Source organism: Bubalus bubalis, chromosome 2 (genome assembly GCF_019923935.1).
Source record: "Bubalus bubalis isolate 160015118507 breed Murrah chromosome 2, NDDB_SH_1, whole genome shotgun sequence".
Taxonomy (NCBI): domain Eukaryota; kingdom Metazoa; phylum Chordata; class Mammalia; order Artiodactyla; family Bovidae; genus Bubalus; species Bubalus bubalis.
Window position 1 is genome coordinate 121,229,983 of NC_059158.1, and position 26,453 is coordinate 121,256,435.

Here is a 26,453-nt window from a genome sequence, read left to right on the forward strand (position 1 = left end):
AAGTGAGATATTCATCACAGAGGTAAAATATCTTACAACAGTTTGGCTATTAAAAAAAATAAACAAACACTACATTATGAGCCCAGATGACAGGTGGTTATGTCATTAGAATGTCCTTGGAGAAGGGAAGAGGGTGGGTGACACTGTGCTCTTCTCCACTGAGAGGAGGGGTCAGTGCTCTGATGCTCTTCAAGTAAAGATGCAGATTCTAAATGCAGCAAGTGAAGCAGCAGTAGCATCACTGTGTGAGCATTTGTTACTAGTAAACACTTTGATACACTCTTTATCTTATAAATCGTTGAATTTATACGACTGGCCTATGAAATCAGCATTATTGAATTCTCTTACAGAGAAATGCTTTTCCCATGATTGCACGGCTACTTGATCCACATATTTACACCAAAGATGATGTTTTCAAACACTTCACTAACATCTTTACTTTTATTTGTTTATTTATCTTTCAATAAATATTTATTACACTCCTATGTGCTAAACAAAAATTCTTGCTGTCATGGAATTTATATTCCAAGAGGCATGAGGGAGACAGATAGTATATGAATAAATAGGTAAATTCAGGTCATAAATGCTACGAACAGGGGGATAAAACAAAGTAAACAAGAACAGAGAGCACAGCAGAGGGTGATATTAAGGAGGTGATCACCTTAATGAAGGCTTTATTGGTAACCTGACAGTTGAGCAGCTGCTAAGGAGATGTTCCCTCCAGTCACACAAAACAAAAGTATTAGTCAGTCAGTTGTGTCCGATTCTTTGCCACCCCATGGACTGCAGCCAGCCAGACTTCCCCCTGTCTCCAGGCAAGAATACTGGAGTGGGTAGCCATTCCCTTCTCTAAAGGATCTTCCTGACCCAGGGATCATATCCCAGTCTCCTGCATTGCAGGCAGATTCTTTACCAGCTGACCTACCAGGGGAAAAGATCCTCCCAGCCAGAGAAAGTAACATGTGGAAAGGATCTAAAACAGGGCTATGTTTGATGTCTAAGGAACAGCAGAAAATCCAGAGGGGCAAATGTGGTATGAAAATGTTAGTTTCTTAGTCGTGTCTGACTCTTTGTGACCCCATGAACTGCAGCCCACCAGGCTCCTCTGTCCATAGGATTTCCCAAGCAAGAATACTAGATTGGGTAGCCATTCCCTTCTCCAGGGGATATTCCCAACCCAGGGATTGAACCCAGATCTCCTGCATTGCAGGTGGATTCTTTACCACCAGTGGCAGGGGATAAGTTTAGAGAAATACTGGGAAAGCATAGTACAAGAGGACCTATACACCACTGTAAGAATTTGTCTTCTGAGTGATATGGGAGGTCACTGGCAAGTCTACAGAAAAGCCATGGCATGAGCTGACTTACATCTTAAAAGGTGTGTTTTGGACTCTATACTAATAATAGTGAGTAAGTGTAGTGGCAGGGACATCAATATGGAGACTACTGTGATAATTCAGGTGAGAAATAATAATATCTTGTATCACTGTGATTGCCATGGAAAAACCCGAAGGTAAAATTTAGTGATGGGCTGGTTGTGAGATACAATAAAAGGAGAGGATTTGAGGATTATGCTAAGTTGTATAGTTTAAACAACTGAATTGAGTACATTAAGCCTGGTGTAGAACATGGAATTCTCCAAGCAAGAATATGGGCGTGGGTAGCCATTCTCTTTTTCAGGAAATCTCCCCAACCCAGGGATGAAACCTGGGTCTTCCACATATCAGGCAGATTCTTTACCATTTGAGCCACCAGGGAAGCCCACAGTGTTAAGAGATGGATTTAATATAGAAGCACCTAAACAGCCTAAGAGGTGGAAAGAATAAAAAGATAAGGAGATGGTGGATGGAGATGGTGGATGGACAAAAAGAGAGAAGGATGCTGAAACACCAAGGTGAATATACCTTGACACTGAGTTTGAAGATAAGGTGGTAGTATTTTTCAGCGCAACACAAAAGTTCTGAAAACATTCTATTTACCTGGAACTTTGAAAATTATTACCAAGAGAAACTTTAGAGCTAGAAATAAATAAAATGGCATTATTCCATTCAAAAAGTGAATAGAATAAAGTGTGAGTGAAGATTTTGATCTATTTTGTGCCATTCTCCAAAGTGCACTTAAGCTGATGGTGTTCATTTCCTAAAGACATGGTCCCACAGATGTCTGCCATGGTGAAGCGTATATGTCTTTAGGGCTCACAAACAATTACCTATGACAAATTTCATTAAGGATCATCACTGTTACTGCTGTTGTAAAACTTTCTTCTCATTGTTGCATGTATTTTAAGTTTTATCAACATTCCAAGCTGATTTGGAGGCTGCCCTCATGTCAAGGTCATTCAGATCGTGATGGGGGCTGAGGATTGAAAAATGAGATGCCTATTAAACAATAGAACTCCTTGTGTGGCTCAGAAATTATTTTCATGCACATCTTAAGCAACAAAATATTGTTGCTTTTGTGAGACAATATTGTGAGACAATCAGCCAGTCTATATTGCTACTCAGTATATCAATTAATGTGTTATTTAATAGGCTTGACAAGATAGTTATAAGTTTAATGAAGTATTGGCAATAAAAGGTGGTAAATTAATTGGTATGAACTCTTAATTTTATTTCTTGATTTAGTTTGATGATTCTCTTGTGTAGTATTTTTAAGTGGATAGAGACAATAATAAAGTATCCTTTAGTAACGGGGAAATGTTTGAGAATTCTGGTTTAATCTTGGATTCAGGAAATTACTCTTCACTTAGCCTAAAAAAGATTTACAAAAGAAAAGGAATAAAAAGAAGACCCAGTGCCAGCCAAACTCAGATTGGCTTTTCACTCCTTTTTAAAAAAGGATGTTTTCTTCCTCTGTCTTGTGTTTCCTCTTTATTTCCCTGGGAGAAATAGTATGAGAAAAACACATTACTCACAATAAGCCTGTGACTGAAAGAAAATAATAAAATTGAGTGATAGGTTACAAATGAGAAAAGAGTCCAGCAAATGAAATATCTAATGACAATGAAGATAAAGAGAATGTGTAGGAGCAGACAAAAAGAAAAGGTGGTGGGAGGGAAGACATATAGATTCAATCACAGACAGGGCCTGAAAATTAAATGCCCCTAACAAAAATCAGCTTGCTGACAGATAAAAAGAAAATGGGGATTGCAGACAGGAGGGAATAAGTAATGCAGTCTTTTCCTTCACAGAGTAAAATCTGGCTTAGAGGGAAGAGGCCATTAATAAAGCTTATCCACTCACACAGCATTGAGGGAAATCAATCCAACATGGTCCTTCAGGGAAAGCAAAGCCCAGTGTTTGCACAGCTGACCACGTGTCCCACTATAAAGCCAACATGTGGAAAGAGCTCTGGATTGACAAACAGGAAACCTAGAATCCAATTCCAGGTCACAACTCACTAATGTCCTACAGGAAATCCCTGGCCCTCAGCATCATCATCTATAAAGTGGAAAAATCAAACTAAATGGTTTCTAAGACTGCTTCTGGCTCTAGTATTTAATGACTTAGGCAATGTGTTCCATTAAATGTCTGAAATTTGAACCAAAAATGGTAGAAGGATAAACTAATCAAAGCCAGACCTCTTGACCTTTTTTTTTTTTTCTCTCTTCACTTTTATTCCTGGAAATCAATTTTTAAAAGCTTTTCTAAAACATTCTCACTACCTTACTAACTTCTCCATTTTTCATGTCTCATGATTTATTAAATCCCATCAGCTTGGAAATACCCATAATGAAAAGATAATGATTCTCCCTTGTGACTCTAGAATGAGATCACAAGATGTACAGAATTATCACTTACTAGAGCAGTATCTCGGAGAAGGCAATGGAGCCCCACTCCAGTACTCTTGCCTGGAGAACCCCATGGACGGAGGAGCCTGGTAGGCTGTAGTACATGGGGTCGCTAAGGGTCGGACACGACTGAGCGACTTCACTTTGACTTTTCACTTTCATGCATTGGAGAAAGAAATGGAAACCCACTCCAGTGTTCTTGCCTGGAGAATCCCAGGGACGGGTGAGCCTGGTGGGCTGCTGTCCATGGGGTCACACAGAGTCAGACACGACTGAAGTGACTTAGCAGCAGCAGCAGCAGCAGAGCAGTATCTGATGCTGAAGCTGAGGCTCCAAAACTTTGGCCACCTGATGGGAAGAACTGACTCATTGGAAAAAACCCTGATGCTGGGAAAGATTGAAGGCAAAAGAAGAGGGCAAGAGAGGATTAGATGGTTGAATGGCATCACCGACTCAATGGACATGAGTTTGAGCAAGCTCTGGGAGTTGGTGATAGACAGGGAAGCCTGAAGTGCTACAGTCCATGGGGTCTCAAAGAGTCCAACACGACTGAGCAACTGAACTGAGAACAGTATCTATGAAATTCCAGAATTCTCTACATCTGGAGCTTTTTTTATTCCATAAGATGTTAGTACTAAAACAGATCTGAGAAAACTGATCACTTGGCAAAGGAATGATCAAATAATCTTTTGTAAAGAGCCACTTTGTTTAGTACATTTAAGACATGCTGCATTTTACAGATTAAAAGTGAATTTTTTAAAACATTTTTTTAAAATTCAGTTTATCTGTAACTTTTCTATTTGATCAGTTACTTTAAAAAAAATCTACACTTTCAACTCACATATTTCACCAAAATTACTTGTACTTGTCACTTAAAGCCATTTACTTTTAAAAAGATGATGATTTTACATGTTTCAATGCCATTCTCCCAAATCTTCCCACCCTCTCCCTCTCTCTCAGAGTCCATAAGACTGTTCTATACATCAGTGTCTCTTTTGCTGTCTCGTACACAGGGTTATTGTTACCATCTTTCTAAATTCCATACTGGTGCACTGGGACGACCCAGAGGGATGGTGTGGGGAGGGAGGAGGGAGGAGGGTTCAGGATGGGGAACACATGTATACCTGTGGCGGATTCATTTTGATATTTGGCAAAACTAATACAATTATGTAAAGTTTAAAAAATAAAATAAAATTTAAAAAAAAAAGATGATGATTTGTTTATGGGTATAAAACTCTAGCGGTTATAAAAAAATGCAGTAGTACAGTGAGGAGAGTCTAGTAATATCTTGGTCATTAGTCAGTTTTGTTTTCATTTGATGGACTTTTTAAAACACAAAATATCGCAAACCCAAGCACACACAGAGGTAAATTTCTCCCTTGTCATACACACTAACCATCATGCTATAATTTATTGAGGTGTCAGATGCATGTGTATACAATGTCCTATATACAAAATGTAAAGAACAATAAGAATAACTGAAAGAACCTGAATGTTTATATGGATAACTTTAAACCAGAAAGTGTTTTACAAAATGTCATAACTTAGAAAATAAAGTTTCTGTCACCTGGAAAATTCACCTATTACCGTGTCTCATTCTGACATGAGACCCACCCTAACCCTGCCTCCCAAGGTCCCACCAAAGTAAGCAATAAAAATGATGTTTTGTGCAATACTTCCTTTAAACTTCAAGGAAAGTTCTCTACTTTTCATAATTGTGGTTTGATGATTACATGGATCTTAAAGAAATTATTGACTTTGAAGTTCTTATCAGAAATGCAATCTATAGGAAATTGTTCTAAAGAAACAATCATAGTTGGCTGCAAATACTAACACATAGTGATATATATACCTTATGTTTAATGTAAAAGTTTTAAGTAACTATGTATCAAAAGAGAATAAACTTAGATATAGAAATAGATATAATTTATATCATGCTATGGTTTTTCCAGTGGTCATGTATGGATGTGAGAGTTGGACTGTGAAGAAGGCTGAGCGCTGAAGAATTGGTGCTTTTGAACTGTGGTGATGGAGAAGACTTTTGAGAGTCCCTTGGACTGCAAGGAGATCCAACCAGTCCATTCTGAAGGAGATCAGCCCTGGGATTTCTTTGGAAGGAATGATGCTAAGGCTGAAACTCCAGTACTTTGGCCACCTCATGCGAAGAGTTGATTCATTGGAAAAGACCCTGATGCTGGGAGGGATTGGGGGCAGGAGGAGAAGGGGACGACAGAGGATGAGATGGCTGGATGGCATCACTGACTCGATGGACGTGAGTCTCTGTGAACTCCGGAAGTTGGTGATGGACAGGGAGGCCTGGCGTGCTGCGATTCATGGAGTCGCAAAGAGTCGGACACAACTGAGCGACTGAACTAAACTGAACTGAACAGTATGTAAGAAAATGGTCTCAGATTTTAATAAAGATGCTCATAAATCTAAAGGTGCCCAGAAAATACTGTTTAAGAGTATAAGCAAATTGCAAGAATAGGAAAAGTATTATTCCATTGTTCTGTTTTTTTAACTGCATGTGGACTAAATACATAGCACACTGTTAGCAGAGGTTATCCTACTGTGTCTGCTTGAATATTCCTCTTTCACAGATCTCATCTGGAGACGGAAATGGCAACCCACTCCAGTATTCTTGCCTGGAGAATCTCATGGACAGAGGAGCCTGGCAGGCTAGAGTCCATGGGGTTGCACGAGTCGGACACAACTTAACTACCACCACCACAGATCTCATCACATGATTCAGCTGGCCTTTCTTTTGTCCAAGCCAGGTCAAGCATCTCAAACACATTATCTGTCTACAGCAAAAGTATGCCTGTCCATTTTAGTTTCAATATTTTTTTTATCTTCCTATAAGAAAACAAATTCAACTTCAAATAGATTGAAGAAATTGAGGTCACATACCACTCATTTGATCAGTCCTCTTTTTCTCAAACTGTCCATTGATTTTAAATATTTAAAACCTCAAGCACTTATTTCATAAGATCAGACTAACATAAGGACAGTCATTTCAGGCCCAGCGCCAATCAGGTCAGAAAAAGACAGGACAGAACACTTCAGTATTCCAATAGTCATAAAGATTCATAATATTTAAAGCCACCAACATTTCTGAACAGGGAAAATTGAAACATAAGTAACTTCTAGAAAAGGGGGAAAACATTAAAAAGAAATAGCGTGCAAAGTTTAAGTGTGACATTATGTGGAAAAAGTAATGGCATTTGCATTGATACCCATGATGCTTAAATACCAGTGGACTTTAATTTTTCAAAGACAAAATTTCTTCAACTCGTTGATAGAAATAATACTGCCAGTTTCATAGGATTATGGTAAACTGTAAATATGCTAATGGTTCTATAGTACCTAGCAAGTACAAGAGAAGAGCAGACACTTAGATGGTAGGTAGTGGTAACAGTACCTGGAATGATGATGTTGAAGGAAGCCAGTAATCCCAGTGCTATTTTCTGTAGTCATGGTTGTGTTGTTTAGTCACTAAGTCATGTCTGACTCTTTGTGACCACCAAGGATCATAGTCCACCAGGTTCTTTTGTCCATGGGATTTTCCAGGCAAGAATACTGGAGTGGGTTGCTACTTTCTTCTCCAGGAGACCCAGCCCAGGGATCGAACTGCATTGGCAGGAGGGTTCTTTACCACTGAGTCACCACAGAAGCCCAATAAATTATTAAGTTATAAATATTAGAAAATACAGAAGGAATATATATTTAGAAATATGATACTAACTCTATCATTTAAAGAAGTGATTATAAGCATTTTGGTATGTTTTATTATCCTCCATTTAATTATAAATATGTGTGTATATATACACAAAATTGAGGCTTTTACATATACAATATTCTGTCCTGGCTTTCTATCTCACATTATATCATAAGAATTTTATAAAAATTATTTAACTGCCATATAATAATTCTGTTTTATAAGCACCATAACTTATTTCACCATTCTCTTACTGTCAGATATTCAAGACAGCTATTTCTAAATTTTCACAACTTCAAAAATGTCTAAAAACTCCTTTCACGTAATACTGTGGTTGTTTATTTATGAAAAATCACAGTATATTAATTTACTGAGTCCAAGAGAACATTTGAAAGCTTTTGATATACACAATCAAATTAACCTTTATAAAATTTGTGGTAATTAAGATTCCTTTAAAAAGAATCTGAGAATTTAGATTTCAGTACATCTTTGGTGGTCCAAACCTCTTCATTTGTTTAAAATAATTCCAAATAATATAGATGACAAATGCTATCTCATTATTGTTTTAAAGAAAATATTTTTATTAAGAATGAGATTGATCAGTTGTCCACATGTTTTGAGACCAATTCTTAAATCCATGCTTTGCCCAATACTTTTAACTCTTGGGCAAAGCATCTGTCCTGGAAGCATGAATTCTGCCTCTACAGTAAGCAAGAAATCACTTTAATTTTATTCATTAGAACTGGTCTCTTACTAAGCAACTCTTCATCATTCTTTTTCTAATTTTGACCTGACCCAGTACCGTCTTGCAATTGATCCAGTCAACACTTAATTAAGGAGGTGTGTATTGATGGTAAACAGCCACACTATAATTTATAATGACTTTATTTCAAGAATTGTTTACCTATGGGAAAGTGAGGTTCCTTCTCTGTGAATTCAAACAGTGTCGATCAGAATCTCCCAATCAACCTAAATGGATTTGCCACAAGTGTTTTACATCTCAGATTTCCTCAAGGCAACAGACCAAAAGCACAATTTATGTGTAGGCATAATAAACTGTTACTTGTTTCAATGTGATTTGCAGGCCACTGTTAAATCTTTCCTAACCAAAATAATTTATTTAACTTACCTTCTACAGTGTCTTAAATTTTACCATTATAGAGATCCTTTGGCTAATGAATTTCAACACTTTCAAGTGTAAATTTATGGTGCCAAGAACAAGCGTTAAAACATGAGGTTATTTTTAACTCACTGCCAGCCCAAGCCTTTTTGATCCATCTCTGAAGAAAGTGTGTGACTGAAGAAATTGTAGATTGTAAGAAAGGATACCTCAGAATACAAAGCATTATTCTAGAGAAAGTAAGTTTCAGTGAGATTCCACAGTTAAGGATGAAAAGTTGGACATATACTCTGATACTAACACTCTACTAGGAAATAAATTTGTAGTGCCTGTGAAAGAGCTATAATAAAATATATGCCTGGACTAGACCTAAATATAGTAGGACATACTATGGAAAAGGAAATGGCACTCCACTCCAGTACTCTTGCCTGGAATATTCCATGGGTGGAGGAGCCTGGTGGGCTACAGTCCATGGGCTCACAAATTGTCGGGCACGACTGAGTGACTTCACTTTCACTATAGTCATAAATGAAACTTCCAACATGGATGGAGAATAGGAGGTAACATTCCAGGTGTTCTATATTTTACTACAATAGGGCACTGGTTCTCAAACTCCAGCGTGCACTAGAAATTCCTGGAGGGTTTGTTAAAACATATTTCTTAACCCAGAAGGTCTGAGTAGGGCTTGAATATTTTTATTTCCAACAAGTTTCCAGGTAGTGCTGATGCTGCTAGGCAGGGACCACACTTTTAGAACCATTGGTCTAGGGTGTTAGGTGCCTTTCCCTTATCATTGGATTGAAGAAACCTTGCAAACAAATATGGAATTTCAGAAGTCTATTATCTTTTATATCTTCAATCTTTGGAAGATTACATGCATTCAAACTGTTCTTAGACCTCTACAGTATAAGTCCTCATATAATACTGTTATAGCACAAGAAGTTCTTCCAGAAACTCTCCTGAACTCCTCAGACTAGAGTTGTCAGATTTAGCAAAATAAAAATCATATATATAGACATATGTATGCATACATAAACATATGTGTGTACATATACACATACTCACTTATGTGTATAAATACTTTTATATCCAAGACACAAATAAATTTGAATTTCATATAAGTAATAATATTTTTAATATTATTCCCTATGCAATATTTACCTGAAATTCAAATTTAACTAGATATTCTGCGTATTTTCTGGCAAACCTATTCCTGAAAAGCCAATGCGGGAAAGCTTCTAGAAAAGTAAAATGCAGTAATTCCATCTCGTAAACCAGAGACATAGAGAAAATTTAAAAGATGATTCCAGAAACACCACAGTACCGATTATGAGTATGTGTTTTGTTTTAAGTACTTATTTATTCATTTATTTATTTTTGGCTGTGCTGGGTCTTCATTGTTGCATGTAGGCTTTCTCTAGTTGCACTAGTAGAGAAACTGCATGCATTATTTTCTCTAGTAGTGAGCAGGGACTACTCTCTAGCTGCAGTGCACAGGCTTCTCACTGCGGTGGAGCACAGGGTCTTGGGCATGCATACTCAGTAGGTGTGTGCACAGGTTTAGTTGCTTCATGGCATGTGGCATCTTCCTAGACCATGGATAGAACCCATGTTCCCACATTGGCAGGTGAATTCTTAACCACTGGACTACCAGGGAAGTCTCTGATTATGAATACTTTGAGTTAGCTATCCATCTCTCAAAGGGATGGTGCTTGGTACTTAGCAAGCTGCAGAAGTAACATGGCAAAAGGAATAGAGGCCTAGAATTGAGTAGAAAAAAAACCAGAAAATGAGTTGGATGAGACTAAATCTGTGCCAAACTCCCCACTCTATCATTTGACCTTGTTCTCTCATAGTCTTAAGCACTCCAAACAGCACAAGGAGGGAAAGCTGAAAGCAGTGTGAGGCTATGTCAGTCCATATCCAATAAGGAATGTTCCAGGGACTTTTAAAAGCTGAACTTAATGGAAAGATTTTGTTAAAAGTATATAGAAGATCTGGAGGAGTAAAAGAAGACACGTGTATCCCAAAAATTCATAATGGAAAGTGGCTGCTAAATGCTGAAAAAACAAGGGTCTACTCCCACCCTGAGCCCATGATCTCTGTCCCTTGAAACTGCTGTGTATTAAATCTAGAAAAATGGCATAGATAATCTTATCTCCAAAACAGAGATAGAGACATAGAGGTGCAGAACAAACATAGAACACTGGGGGCGGGGGAAGGGGAGGATGAGTTGTTGACATATATATACGATGGATGCTATGTATAAAATAGATAACTAATGAGAACCTACTATATAGTTCAGGGAACTCTATTCAATACTCTGTAGTGGCCCAAATAGGAAGGAAATCCAAAAAAGAGGGGGTGTATGTATATGTATGGCTGATTCATTTTGCTGTACAGTAGAAACCAACAAATACTGTAAAGCAACTGTACACCAATAAAATTTTTTTAAATAAAATAGAATAGAAACTGCTATGATTGGATGTGAGTTACCTTATCTGAAATCAATACACACAGCCCACGAGTAACCATTGCTAACGTCTCCACTTTTTCTGCCAGTGCAGAAACTAGAAGAAAATGTCTTTCCCTTTCTCTTAACTTCCATTCTCACTCCAAGGTTTCCCATTGGCTGAACGTGACAGGAAGTCAGCTGGCAAGAGAATCTGGAAAGAAATGGTTTAGTCTTCTAGCCTTCTCAGGCAAGGCAAGAGACTAGAAGGGTTAATATGTAGCTGACAGAATGGTGTCTAGGCACTATTTGTCATGGTCCACTCCTAGCAGCACGTTTTCATGCCCACCAATCTTCCCTCATTTCAACTTCCATACAACTTCCTTCAAATATCAGGTTTCCACACAAAAAGCAGTTAACACTTATAAATATGAATATACACTTATTCCTTTCATTTCCCCTCTAAGCCAAGCAATAAGTACATATCAGTAGATTAATCATTTCTCTCTGCAAAGGTGTGCAATGTGCCCACCATGGTAGATACAAAATAAGCCCACTCTTATGTATGTACTATTTAAGAAACTTCAAATGTGAGGTATTAGGCAACTTTTTCTTCTGCTCTGTACCAAAGAACGAAGAGCTACCAGAATCCAAGTTCTGTATTTTAGAAGGGAGAAAGAAAAAACTTACCAACTCTCTTAAGGAAACTAGACAAGGTTACCAGGCTACAAAGCCTGAAAGATATTATACTGACATTTTGTGAGGTCGGACACCATGGAAGCAATATATCAGGGAGTCCTAAGTAAGGGTTTGACTTTTGGTGCCCTCTCTAAAGTCTTGAACACACTTTAATTATCTTTGAGTTATGAATAATATTGAAGCCAATTAGAATAAGGTTATAGTTTCAAGGGTGGACCCATAAAAAGGAGCCTCTTATTCTTACAGCAAACACCAAGAGAGTCTTTAGACTTAAGATTTCCTGGTCCAGGACCTATATATAATCAAGAGCCCTGCTTCTCCTTGTCCTTAGCTAATAGAAATTGAAATTATAATGTGGATATTATTATCCCTCCATGAAAAAAAAATTAATGGATGTCCTCATTGTCCTTCATCCTAGAAATGTATCTGGACCAAAATAAAAGACAAAGGAGTCCTCCGATAAAATTGGTAAGATGGAATCAATGTCCCAAAGGGTCCCATCTTCAAGTTATTATTTTTTTGTTGTTTTTTGCCATTCTTCTTTTCTGCAACTCCCATTCCCCCTTTATGCTCCCACTCATTCACTGCAAGACCACTTTACTTCTACCATTAGTAAGAAGTTGTTGAAGATACATCCTTAACTATGACTTTGGTCCCATTTTCTACCATGCCTCATCAAATACCTTCATGCACTGCTCCTGTGCTCCTCATCCCCAACCCTAATGGAGACAGCTAGGTCCTTGTGGAATTCTCTTGGAAAATGACTTTTAATATGCCACCAAATCCCTCATTCACTATTCTTTCTCTGGTCCTTAAGATACAAAAAATTCAGACTGAGTGTCTAGTCTTACCCCTTTCATCTGCAGAAAGCCTTACTTTGTTGACCAGTTACCCAGGTGGTGATCTTCTGATTTATTCCCTGAAGCATCCATGTTTTGATATTTTTTAATGAAATCTGAAGATACACCCTTCACACCTAAACTACCAGCTGTATCCCCACAGCAGGCATCTCCTTAATGTGACAGCAAGCACATTATGCTAAGTAGATAATCACAACAATTAACTGAAAAGGTTATAATTTCATCCTGTTGGGTACAGTTGGCCTGTCAAAAATAATTAGGTTAAAATAGATCTCAAGGCTCCCTCCGCAAAATTGAGAGGAAAAAAAAGAAAGGAAAGAAAAAGAAGACAGTTAAGAACTTTTAAGTTGGCCAAATTAAATGTTCTGTAATTTCACTGCTGGCTGATGCTAGAGAGAGATTTAATAGAAGAGTCTAACTCAGTTGGAAGTGTTTTATTTCTGTTTCAGTGATTCACAACATAAATATTGGAGAAAAAAGAAAAACTATACGGCAGAATTTCAAGGCAGAGGGCTGGACAAAAAGATAATCTCTTAACATTCACAAGAAAATGAGAAAAAAATATAAAAAGAGTTTTCTGAACAGTTCTGAATTCTACCTTCAGTTTTTCTTGCCCTTATAGTTGCCATTTTAATTGATCGAGAGCCAGCTGTTTATATCCTGGCCTCTTGCCTCCTCTCACAGTCTAATTATCTGTGGGATTTTGAGCTCTTTAATTTGTCTCTTTAGTCTCTACTTTCAATACTAATAAAATTAAAAGCTCAAACTGAAGTGCAAAAGTATTACCTAGATTCATCATTCTTTAATTCTCCTAAAATTCTCTACACCAAAGAGGAATGAACAAACTCTAGTGACAGAAATTTGATGCAATCACAGCAGGATCACTGCCACAAGAGAGGTTTTCTATTGATGCCATTTCTTTTCATTTCCTTCAATTCCCACTTTATTTCCTGCTATTACAGGTAGAATATAGATCATCATTATCTTCAAACACTTGCCCTCAGAAAACTTTCAGTATAGTTAATGAAGCAAAATTGAAACACATGACACATTTAGGGAAACAAAATAGAGTGGACAAAAAAATGTGAAAGTAAATACCACTATATCAAATTCTGAATAGTCTAGGAAATGGAAGATCACTGTGACATCATTGACCACTTGGAAATTTCATTAAATGTTTTTTGTATCCTAAAACAAACCATGTACATTGTATTTAAATAATTTGGACCCTTACATACTGTGAAAGATCACAAAATTTCAAGAAGAAAAGTATAGACACAAATTTATAAATGATGCTTCTTTTCACAGATGCTATTTTACATGTTTTCTTCTTTTATGTTTTTTTTAATACTGATAAAATGTCTATCCCTATTTTTCTTCCAGAATGAATCTGAAGATGTGCTCTCTGTCTTTTGAACTTCTCTTCAAAAATTTCTCCACCAAAATTTTTATTATCTTTTGCCAAAACATGATATTGTTTTGGTCATCTATTTTCAACTTCTAAATCTGTATTTTTGACCTGCCTTTTTTTTAACTGTTATTCATGCTTGCTATCAAAGAAATCTATTGCAGTCTGAGACATACCAAGTCACTCTGCATGATATGTTCTTTATTCATGGGCCCTGCCTGCCAGTAAACTAGGACCTCCATAAACACAAGAATTCTGCCATATTCATTTTTAAACTTTAAAATACCTATCCAGTGTTTGCAGATAGTAAATATTAACAGCAGATACTATTGGTTTCCTACATAAGAACCATTCTTCCCCCTTTGGCACTTTTAACAGAACTTAGACTTGATTTACGGAGAAGGCAATGGCACCCCACTCCAGTACTCTTGCCTGGAAAATCCCATGGACAGAGGAGCCTGGTGGGCTGCAGTCCATGGGGTCGCTAGGAGTCAGACACGACTGAGCGACTTCACTTTCACTTTTCATTTTCATGCATTGGAGAAGGAAATGGCAACCCACTCCAGTGTTCTTGCCAGGAGAATCCTAGGGATGGGGAAGCCTGGTGGGCTGCCGTCTATGGGGTCGCACAGAGTCGGACATGATTGAAGCAACTTAGCAGCAGCAGCAGCAGACTTGATTTAAGAACCCACCCTTTTCTATATTACCATATGCTTTAAGAAGTGAGCCATCACCCCAGTCCCAGTGAGTAAATCACATTCAAAAAGGAACAATGGTCTTATTCCTTTTTCTGATAATTGAGGTCAGATGATAATTGGGAAGGACCTTTTATCTCACACTATAATAATTTTCAGGGTATGCTAATTCTGAGGCCAGTTAACTGAGCAATGCAGTGAGGTCATCAAGGACTCAGGTTCTTTCTGTTTTCCTCTACTGTCCTCAGCAGGTTGACTTTATCCTCAAACTAGATTTGTCTCTTTGTAAGATGTTAGCTCCCAGTTCCTGATCTCCCCTACAAACAGGAAAATGAAGGAAAGAAATTTTAACTAAAGGTTATTAGGAAAAGTCTTTTGGTATATTGTTAAAAGATTTTTCTTGCCAATCAAAATAGACATAGAAAGCAAAGGTCATTCTCCTCAGTTCTGTATTTGTGTTCTTCATCCGGACTTTGGAAGCATGGCTGCCACTTTACGACTCCAAGCAGATCTAACTTGAAGACAAAGCCCACATGTTGAGAAAAGCAGAGTAGAAAGATCTTATAATCCCTGCTGATTTAATCAAGCTTGGCAACTGCCAACCACAGGACCTAACTGTGTAAGATAAATTTTCTTTTTATTTCATTGTCTAATATTTTTATCTTATTTACTGTCAAAATCACCAGAAGAAAGATAATATTTTATTAATGAATGAATAATTTCAGTACTGTAAAAGTCATTGGCATGTATAAAGGAATCCAGATATTTCATCTAAACCAGAGTTTCTCAACTGCAGCACTATTAGCATTTGGAGCCAGAAAATCCTTTGTCATGGGGTGATGGAATGCATTGTATGATGTTTACCAGCATCATTGGCCTCTACCTATAGAGGCCAGTAGCTACCCACCACTTGAGTGTGATAATCAAAATGTTTCCAGAAATTGTCAATAATCCTCTAGGAGGAGTATTTGACCTCAGTAGAGAACCACTGAGGCTTCATAGCGCTAGTGGTAAAGGACCTGCCTGCCAATGCAGGAGACATAAGAGATGCAGGTTTGATCCCTGGGTTGGGAAGATCCCCTGAAGGAGGGTGTGACAACCCACTCCAATATTTTTGCCTTGGGAATCCCATGAACAGTGGAGCCTGGCAGGCTATAGTCTATAGTGTCACCAAGAGTTGGACACAACGGAAGTGACATGCAAGCAAGCAGAGAACCATTGGTCTAAACCTGTTATTTTATATATATATATAAACTTAGATTCATAGGATGAAGTTCCTTTCTTCAAGAAACTCTTTCAAGATTACACAACTATAAAGTAACAGAAGGAATAGAAATCCACATGTACTAATTTTCAATGGATAGTCATCGTGTGGCTACTCTTCTTTCATCTTTGGGTCACTATGTTTAATGAATTTATCAATAGTGTGTGAATGAAATAATAGAGTTGTATTAGTATTAGCTTTATTGTTGGTGACAAAATAAGAGTTTCAAACGAGATGTTTTTTCATCATATAGACTCAGGTCTGGTAGAAAGAATCTGTTACAAGTATCCTGGTTTCTTCTAAATTCTTGTCTTACTAACCTAAAAATACAGCTTCTGGCTCAAACTCCAGAAGTTCAAGATAGTTGTTCTACCACTGACCATAATATCCTCATTTGAGTCAGTAGGAAATCAACCCTGAATATTCACTGGAAGGACTGATGCTGAAGCTGAAGCTCCAACATTTTGGCCACCTGATGTGAAGAACTGACTCATTGGAAAAGACCTTGATGCTGGGAAAGATTGAAGGCAGGAGGAGAAGGGGAGGACAGAGGATGAGATGGTTGGATGGCATCACCAACCTGATGAACATGAATTTGAGCAAGCTCTGGGAGTTGGTGATGGACTGGGAAGCATGGTGTGCTACAGTCCTGCCTAAAACCTAGAAGATTCTCAATAAATGAGTTCTCTTTCTGCTTCCAATCCTCATTCTAAATTGATTAAGAACTATAGCTAGCTATTCTGTTAATAAAAGGAAGAATTCAATTATTCAAAACTAGTAGCAAAACCTAAATGCAACTAAACTAAGTTATAATTGAATGCAATGTTTCTGGTATTTTTATTAAGAGAACTAGGGGTTTTATCTTTTTATCCTATTTCTGACAGCACTTCCATGTAAAATGTCATTGTTATTAATTTGTTTAATTCTAGAGTTGTATCCTGCTGCTTTCTGACACTAATCCATCATATCTGCTGTGCTTACAGCCTTTACTTCTAAGTTGGTTCCCCTAAAAGCTGTAGGAACACAATACATTATTATTTTTTAACCTCATGCTCATTTCATAGCAGATGGGATAGGAAATATGTTTCACAACAGATGGTTATTAAAGAAGCTTGCTGGTCAATCACAACCCATGTGGACTTTTTGCCTGCAAGTCTGATCTTGCACTGGAAGGTTACATTTAGGGAATTCTCAGAATAATTTACATCATTTTCAACAACTAAAAGTTGAGGCTGAATTACTTTTTAGTTTCATATTTCTAATGAATAATGTCATTTAAGTCTTTGGTGCTTAGGAACTATGTTATCAAGAAAAAATACTTCATTATTCTATTTATTCAGAAAGTTTTCACTTAGTATTAGATGTTGTTCCAAATGCTCAGGAATATTGCATCTTATTGGGCCAAATGAAAGGTAAGACTCTCAGATATGCATCATCTCCTACAGAAGGTGCTTTCAGACACCTAGTCTGAGGTCGGCATCCTTCCTCTGCACTCCCATAGCAATCTACCCAAAACCTTCTCATGAAACTCTCCACGCGGAATCACAGTGCTCTTCCTTGTCCTCTTCTTAGTTTGCAAGCTTCTTGAACAGAGGAATCATCTTAGTCACCTCTCAATACTTGTACTTAGCAAGTTGGTTGGATGAATAAAGAAAAAAAATCACAAACAAAATTTACAACTCATATCTTTTAAAGTCTTTCTTGAATTTGTTACAGTATTGCTTCTGTTTTTTACATTTTGGTTTTTTGGCCACGAGTCATGTGGGATCTTAGCTCCCCAAACAGGGATTGAACCCATACCACCTGCATTGGAAGGCAAAGCCAACCACTGGACTACCAGAGAAGTCCTGGCAACTCATATTTTATTTAATTCAACAAACAATGCAAACTATAGGAATATACACTCAAAATTATTCAAAGAAACAAGGAATGATGTAGACTAGAAAAGCCAGGAAAGGCTTCAAGAAAAAAAGTAATGAAAATCTTTATCCAAATAAAGGCATTGGCTCTGTCTCACAAGGAATCATTCTCACTACTCAAATAAGCTTCAACTCATCTGTAACTTGTATTGTCAAAGGCAGAAACAGCTCTGAGATAGTCAACTCCATTTTCAGCTAGTGAAATTCTACCACATTTGCAACTCTTGAGAGCGACTTCTTGAAAAGTTGCCATTTTCTAAAGAAATGGCCACGTCAGGGATATTTGCTTGAGTGGCGAAGGCTTTCTCTTTCCTCTTTTGGCTGCATTGTCCTGGGATGGCTGGGTTCACACTGGCTGACAGGCTGGCCGCTCTGAAGCTGCAAATGTCACCAAGAGATGGATCTGGTCAGGCGAGACTTCACAGTGCCCTGATAGGAGATGAATCGAGAATGATGGAATGATAAACTACTTTGTTTTATAACAAAAAATTTAAACCAAGTGAACTGTTATGCAATTTAGCACATTTTGCAGACATTAAATTTTGATATTGTAAATAGCTAAAATGACTTCAAAGACTTGGTGATTTTTCTCTAGAATTCCATATTATGTCCTACTCAACATTTATTTCTAATATAATGTTATGAAAAACACGCAGAACTTGGCAAACAATATTGTGCACTGTGATGGCACTAAGAGATTGTGGAGTGCTTTATAGGCAGGTGGCAGAGCACTAGAGCAACCAGGAAAAATGTGGGCCTCCTTTCCTTCTCTCCATCGCATCCTTCATTACTTTATTTGCAACTGGACTGTAAGATGTACTTTGTACTTTTACCCATCTAACTTTAAGTGACACTGTGGATGAAAATTATTTTGCATTTTTCTATAAAATGATCTGACCAAAGCACATTCATTTCCTTTCCCTCTTTCTTTCCTACCAGTCATTTTTTATTCGGTGGGCATTTATAACACTTACCCTGTTTACAACACCATGATGAGTCATGCAAAAGGCAAAGTAAACATATACATTCCTTTTAGGTCAATCTCATTTGAAATGTTAACTAAAATATTTCCTGTTGCTCCTAAATTGGTGACTAAAAACCAATGGTGAAGGTAAAGGCATGAAATGTTCATTATTCCAAAGAGAAACCCAAACAACCAATGGGAGATGCCATGTTTTAAATATTTGGAAAGGCCATTAAACAAATTGTGCTGCTCCATCTCAGTTACTGCCCATCTTCTATCCCACTTTGTATTTGAAGATTGGGAGAGCTAGAGAGAGGATAGGAGCATTATTGCTATGGGATATTGCCTATTTGTGACTGCTTTTTCTTGCCCTCCCACATAGGACAGGAAAAGGTGCTTCCTTTGCAGGAAAGTGGAGGAAGAAATCTCTTAAGAAAGGAAGACTGAGCAAATCTCTACAATTTGAGGTGCTAAAGAGAAGACCATTAAATGCAACGTAGGCACTTGGATTGAATCCGAGAAGTGAAAAAGACACTGATGGAAAAGCGGTAAGATTTGAATACAGAATGTATGATTAAAAGTAATGTACAAACTTCCTACTTTGACAATTTCACTATTCTTATAAAACATATTAAGATTGGGGGAGTGGGATAGCATGTATACAAAAGTTCTCTGTGTTAATGTGCATCTTCTCTGAAGTCTAAAATTAAGTCTAATGTCAATTGAAAATGGAAATAATTCATTTCAGTTCAGTTCAGTCTCTCAGTCATGTTTGACTCTTTGTGACCCCATGGACTGCAGCATGTCAGCCTCCCTGTCCATCACCAACCCCCCGGGAGTTTACTCAAACTCATGTTCATTGAGTCAGTGATGCCATCCAACAATCTCATCCTCTGTCATCCCCTTCTCCTCCTACCTTCAGTCTTTCCCATCATCAGGGTCTTTTCAAAATGAGTCAGTTCTTCACATCAGGTGGCCAAACTATTGGAGTTTCAGCTTCAACATTAGTTCTTCCAATGAACACTCAGGACTGATCTCCTTTAGGATAGACTGGTTGGATCTCCTTGCAGTCCATGGGACTCTCAAGAGTCTTCTCCAACACCACAATTCAAAAGCATCAGTTCTTCAGCACTCAGCTTTCTTTATAGTCCAACTCTCACATCCATACACAACGACTGGAAAAACCATAGACTTGATGAGATGGGCCTTTGTTGACAAAGTAATGTCTCTGCTTTTGAATATGCTGTCTAGGTTGGTCATAACTTTCCTTCCAAAGAGAAAGTGTCTTTTAATTTAATGGCTGCAGTCACCATCTGCAGTGATTTTGGAGCCCAAAAACATAAAGTCAGCCACTGTTTCCCCTTCTATTTGCCATGAAGTGATGGCACCGGATGCCATGAGCTTAGTTTTCTGAATGTTGAGTGTTAAGCCAACATTTTCACTCTCCTCTTTCACTTTCATCAAGAGGCTGTTTAGCTCTCCTTCACTTTCTGCCATAAGGGTGGTGTCATATGTGAGGTTATTGATATTTCTCCCTGCAATCTTGATTCCAGCTTGTGCTTCTTCCAGCCCAGCGTTTCTCATGCTGTACTCTGCATATAAATTAAATAAGCAGGGTGACAATAGACAGCCTTGATGTACTCCTTTCCCAATTTAGAACCAGTCTCTTGTTCCATGTCCAGTTCTAACTGTTGCTTACTGACCTGACCTGCATACAGGTTACTCAAGAGGTAAGTCAGGTGGTATGGTTTTCCCATCTCTTTCAGAATTTTCCACATTTTGCTGTGATCCACACAGTCATAAGGCTTTGGCATAGTCAATAAAGCAGAAATAGATGTTTTTCTGGAACTTTCTGCGTTTTCAATGATCCAGCTGTTGCTGCTGCCAAGTCACTTCAGTCGTGTCCAACTCTGTGCAACCGCAGAGACATCCAACAGTGTTTCGTTATTTGATCTCTGGTTCCTCTGCCTTTTCTAAAACCAGCTTGAACATCAGGAAGTTCACGGTTCACATATTGCTGAAGCCTGGTTTGGAGAATTTTAAGCATTACTTTACTAGCGTGTGAGATGAGTGCAATTGTGCGATAGTTTGAGCATTCTTTGGCATTGCCTTTCTTTGGGATTGGAATGAAAACGGACCTTTTCCTGTCCTGTGGCCACTGCTGAGTTTTCCAAATTTGCTGGCATATTGAGTACAGCACTTTCACAGCATCATCTTTCAGGATTTGGAATAGCTCAACTGGAATTCCATCACCTCCACTACTTTGTTCGTAGTGATACTTTCTAAGGCCCACTTGATTTCACATTCCAGGATGTCTGGCTCTAGGTGAGTGATCACACCATCGTGATTATCTGGGTCATGAAGATCCTTTTTGTACAGTTTTTCTGTGTATTCTTGCTACCTCTTCTTAATATCTTCTGCTTCTGTTAGGTACATATCATTTCTGTCCTTTATCGAGCCCATCTTTGCATGAAATGATCCCTTGGTATCTCTAATTTTCTTGAAGAGATCTCTAGTCTTTCCTATTCTATTGTTTTCCTCTATTTCTTTGCACTGATCACTGAGGAAGGCTTTCTTATCTCTCCTTGCTATTCTTTGGAACTCTGCATTCAAATGGGTATATCATTCCTTTTCTACTTTGCTTTTTGCTTCTCTTCTTTTCACAGCTCTTTGTAAGGCCTCCTCAGACAGCCATTTTGCTTTTTTTAATTTCTTTTTCCTGGGGATGGTCTTGTTCCCTGTTTCCTTTACAATGTCACAAACCTCAGTCCATAGTTCATCTGGCACTCTATCTATCAAATCTAGTCCCTTAAATGTATTTCTTACTTCCACTGTATAATCATAATGGATTTGATTTAAGTCATACCTGAATGGTCTAGTGGTTTTCCCTACTTTCTTCAATTTACTTCTGAATTTGGCAATAAGGAGTTCATTATCTGAGCCAGTCAGCTTCCGGTCTTGTTTTTGCTGACTGTATAGATCTTCTCCATCTTTGGCTGCAAAGAATATAATCAATCTGATTTCAGCATTGGCTATCTGGTGATGTCCATGTGTAGAGTCTTCTCTTGTGTTGTTGGAAGAGGGTGTTTGCTATGACCAGTGCATTCTCTTGGCAAAACTCTATGAGACTTTGCCCTGATTCATTAAGTACTCCAAGGCCAAATTTGCCTGTTACTCCAGGTGTTTCTTGACTTTTTACTTTTGCATTCCAGTCCCCAAAATTAAAATGATATCTTTTTGTGTGTTAGTTCTAAAAGGTCTTGTAGGTCTTCATAGAACCATTCAATTTCAGCTTCTTCAGCATTACTGGTTGGAGCATAAACTTGGATTACTGTGATATTGAATGGTTTGCCTTGGAAATGAAGAGAGATCATTCTTTCATTTTTGAGATTGCATCCAAGTACTGCATTTCAGACTCTTTTGCTAACTTTGATGGCTAATCCATTGCTTCTAAGGGGAAATAGATGGGAAAACAGTGGAAACAGTGTCAGACTTTATTTTGGGGGGCTACAAAATCACTGCAGATGGTGACTGCAGCCATGAAATTAAAAGACACTTACTCCTTGGAAGAAAAGTTATGACCAACCTAGATAGCATATTGAAAAGCAGAGACATTACTTTGCCAACAAAGGTCTGTCTAGTCAAGGCTATGGTTTTTCCAGTGGTCATGTATGGACGTTAGTGTAGGACTGTGAAGAAAGCTAAGCGCCGAAGAATGTGATGCTTTTGAACTGTGCTGTTGGATAAGACCCTTGAGAGTCCCTGAGACTGCAAGGAGATCCAACCAGTCCATTCTGAAGGAGATCAGCCCTGGGGTTTCTTTGGAAGGAATGATGCTAAAGCTGAAACTCCAGTACTTTGGCCACCTCATGCGAAGAGTTGACTCATTGGAAAAGACTCTGATGCTGGGAGGGATTGGGGGCAGGAGGAGAAGGGGATGACAGAGGATGAGATGGCTGGATGGCATCACCGACTCGATGGACATGAGTTTGGGTGAACTCCGGGAATTGGTGATGGATAGGGAGGCCTGGCGTGCTGCAATTTATGGGGTTGCAAAGAGTTGGACATGACTGAGCAACTGAACTGAACTGAAGGGGTTCTTGCCCACAGTAGTAGATATGATGATCATCTGTGTTAAATTCATCCATTCCAGTCCATGTTAGTTCATTGATTCCTAAAATGTTGATGTTCACTCTTGCCATCTCCTGTTTGACCACTTCCAATTTTCCTTGATTCATGGACCTAACATTCCAGGTTCCTATGCAGCATAGCTCTTTACAGAATCAGACCTTTCTTGCATCACCAGTCACATCCACACCTGAGTGCTGTTTTTGCTTTAGCTCTGTCTCTTCATTCTTCCTGGAGTTATTTCTCCCCTGATCTCCAGTAGCATATTGGGCACCTACCGACCTGGGGAGTTCATCTTTCAGTGTCCTATCTTTTTGCCTTTTCATACTGTTCATGGGGTTCTCAAGACAAGAATACTGAAGTGGTTTGCCATTCCCTTCTCCAGTGGACCACATTTTGTTAGAACTCTCCACCATTACCTGTCTGTTTTGGGTAGCCCTACACAGCATGGCTCATAGTTTCATTGAGTTAGACAAGGCTGTGGGCCATGTGCTTAGATTATGTAGAAAATTATTTTTAAAATAATTAAAAATAGGTAATACAATAGGATATATAATATTGAAATATATAAATAAGTACTTCTATACAATAAATTCGTTTTCTAACACACACACACATGCATGTACCACGCTGAAAACAATTTTGCTACAAATCACATTGAAAATCGATGTAAAATACAACATCATTTCTCTAAGAAGAAGCTGAAAATCAGAATGATAAGCATGAAGTGTACTGATAGGCCAGCTTTTCTAAGAGAATTTACTGATCTCTATCACCAAGAGCAGTACTTCTCAAACATCAGTGTGCATCAGAGTCACCTGGAGAATGTTAATTCAGACATGGCTGGCACTCATCGTCAAGGTGTCTGACTCAACAAGTCTGGGCTAGGCCCCAGAAATGTGTATTTGTAACAAGTTCCCTGGTGACACAGATGCTGCCAATCCAGAAGAGACCCACTGAGAGCCAGTGAGTTGAGAAATAAGGAACTTAGAGAGGGAGTAGTTGCCACAAGGCTTATAACCTACAACTTGACCAACACAGTCTTGTCAGGGTTACTACGACCTCTGCACTTAAAAAAAATGAAACCAAAGAATCAATTCTATTCCTTACCTTACTTGAGCTATCAGTAATTGATAGATCAAAACTACCTTCTTCATCACACACACACACACACACACACACACAATGAAGACATCAAAGATGAAACCAACACATAGGCCCTCTATATCTTTGAATACTGTATTTTCTTATTTTATTTGCCTTTATTGCATGGCTCTAGGCCATTTCTTCTGCCCTTCTGCACCCAATTTGTGTTGTTGCATCATTTCTTTATTGTCAGATCAAATTACACCTTTGTTCTGTTCTGCATTCTAATCCTTATATTTGTCTTACTCTAGCTTCTATACTCAATATTTTCAATGCTCCTTAGTTGTTCTTTTTCTTTAGTTCCCCTGTTTACTTAGCATAAAAGCTTATTTAAATTTATTTCTGTCTCTTTTCTGATCTACATTTATCTTAACTATCATTTCCAATTTACCCATATTAAATTTAATACACTATATTATTTATTTCAAACCAAACTGCCTATTTAAGTGTTAGTTTTTAAAGCTTTAAAAAATAAAACTGTAACCAAATCATATTTAAGCAAGTCCTAAAATAATGCTCATAACAGTTGACCCATAAAATACAAGTCACTTTATTTGAGGCTTTAGGGAGAACAAATGTACACTAATAAAAGATTAAATAGATATAACTCACCTGGTGACTGTTTAAAAAATACATACCTATTTCTTTCTGTACCAAAAATGTTGAATTTAGTTTTATGATAGTTTATTCTACATTATATTCTCTGTAGATAGTATTTAATAAAGTTATTTGAAAAGAAAGTACTAGTTATTTGAAAAGAAAACAAGTTTCAATCTACAGTTAGGAGAATTCTGGAAGGAAACCTGTATCTAAAAAATATTATATAAGTAATAAGTTAGAAACTATTCACAGAAACATGTTTTTCAGATTTTTCTACTCTTTTTACCTTTTAAACACTATATTCAAATACAAACCTAGATTTTTAAATATAAACATATATTGGCTAAGTGGCTGGGTGGGCTCCAGCACTCTGAATTCTATCACGTGCCCTGGATAATTCTGAGGCACTGGAGTAGATTACACATTCTCAACAGGGGAATGTGGTCTAGGAAGATGTAAAAATTGCTTCTTGGGAGAGAGAAAAACCTTTGATATTAAAATGTGTATGCCAAACCTTTCCCCTACTGAACAAAATCTTATTTCTTAGTGTTTAACTTTGTGAAAAAAGAGCAAAAATTTTTCCTATGAGAGCCTAAGAAAACAAGAAACACAGTGGTTAATCAATGAAGATAAGGGAGCCATGAAAACTTTGTAGATGAAAAGAATCCTGATCTGAGCCCTTAAAAAATGAGTAGCACTGAGAAAAGCAATGCAGAAGAGGAGGGGAGGTCCAATCAAGATCTACGCTCACTTCTCAAATGAACTGACCAGAACAACTCTAGTACATAAACAGGGTCAGGACAAACCCAAGAGCAAAACCTTTAATTCAAAATTTATTGAACTGGATCATTATCTCAAAAGTGCAGAAGTTATTGTTATCTCAGGAGTGAGTAAGATAAAATCCTAGTTAAAGCTGCCAGATGTCCAGAGCAGAAGGTAGAAGTGGCATTCAGAATCAGATCCAAAAGGGTTTGTGAATCCTACTATTGGAATCAAGATATTAATAGTTTAGGATCAGGAAAATCAAAACAAATTTCGGAAATGAGGTCCAAGGTATACGAAGAGAAAAGATTTAGAACTTATAGGATGAATAATAAAGGGGGAAAGAGGTTTACTTTAGGTACTAGTTGCCTGGTAAAATGAGTGTGTGTGTGTGTGTGTGTGTGAGTGATATATACAGTGATTGCATAAATCAATATGCAACCTGTTATTATCAGTCTATTCCCTTTATTAGTGTAGAAATCACATTTTGCTGATTTACTACTATATCTCCATCATCAGCACATAATAGATGTTCAGTAAATATGTATTGAAGGGATAAATCTAGGACTTGGTAGGACTGTAACTGCTGTCCTTGAAAATCTAGCTTTGTCTTTTAAGACTATATATAGAAACTTTATGAGACAGGGAACATTTCAGAATCTAATGAAATCTGTGCCTGTGCATGTATACCTGTTTGTGCACAATTTATAGGGACCCCTAGTTGCCTGGTATCCTTCTATAAAAGAGCATCTATGGCAAGCACTCAAGGACTTTGACAGCTTTTGAATAATGATTTCTAGTTGAGAAACATGAAAATTGCTTTTAAAAAGGTGGAAAAATCACAAGGCATTTAAACTTGGTGTTCCTTCAAGACATTTCCTTGCCTTTCCGTTGGCACAGTGTTTCCTATACTACCCAAAATCTTACA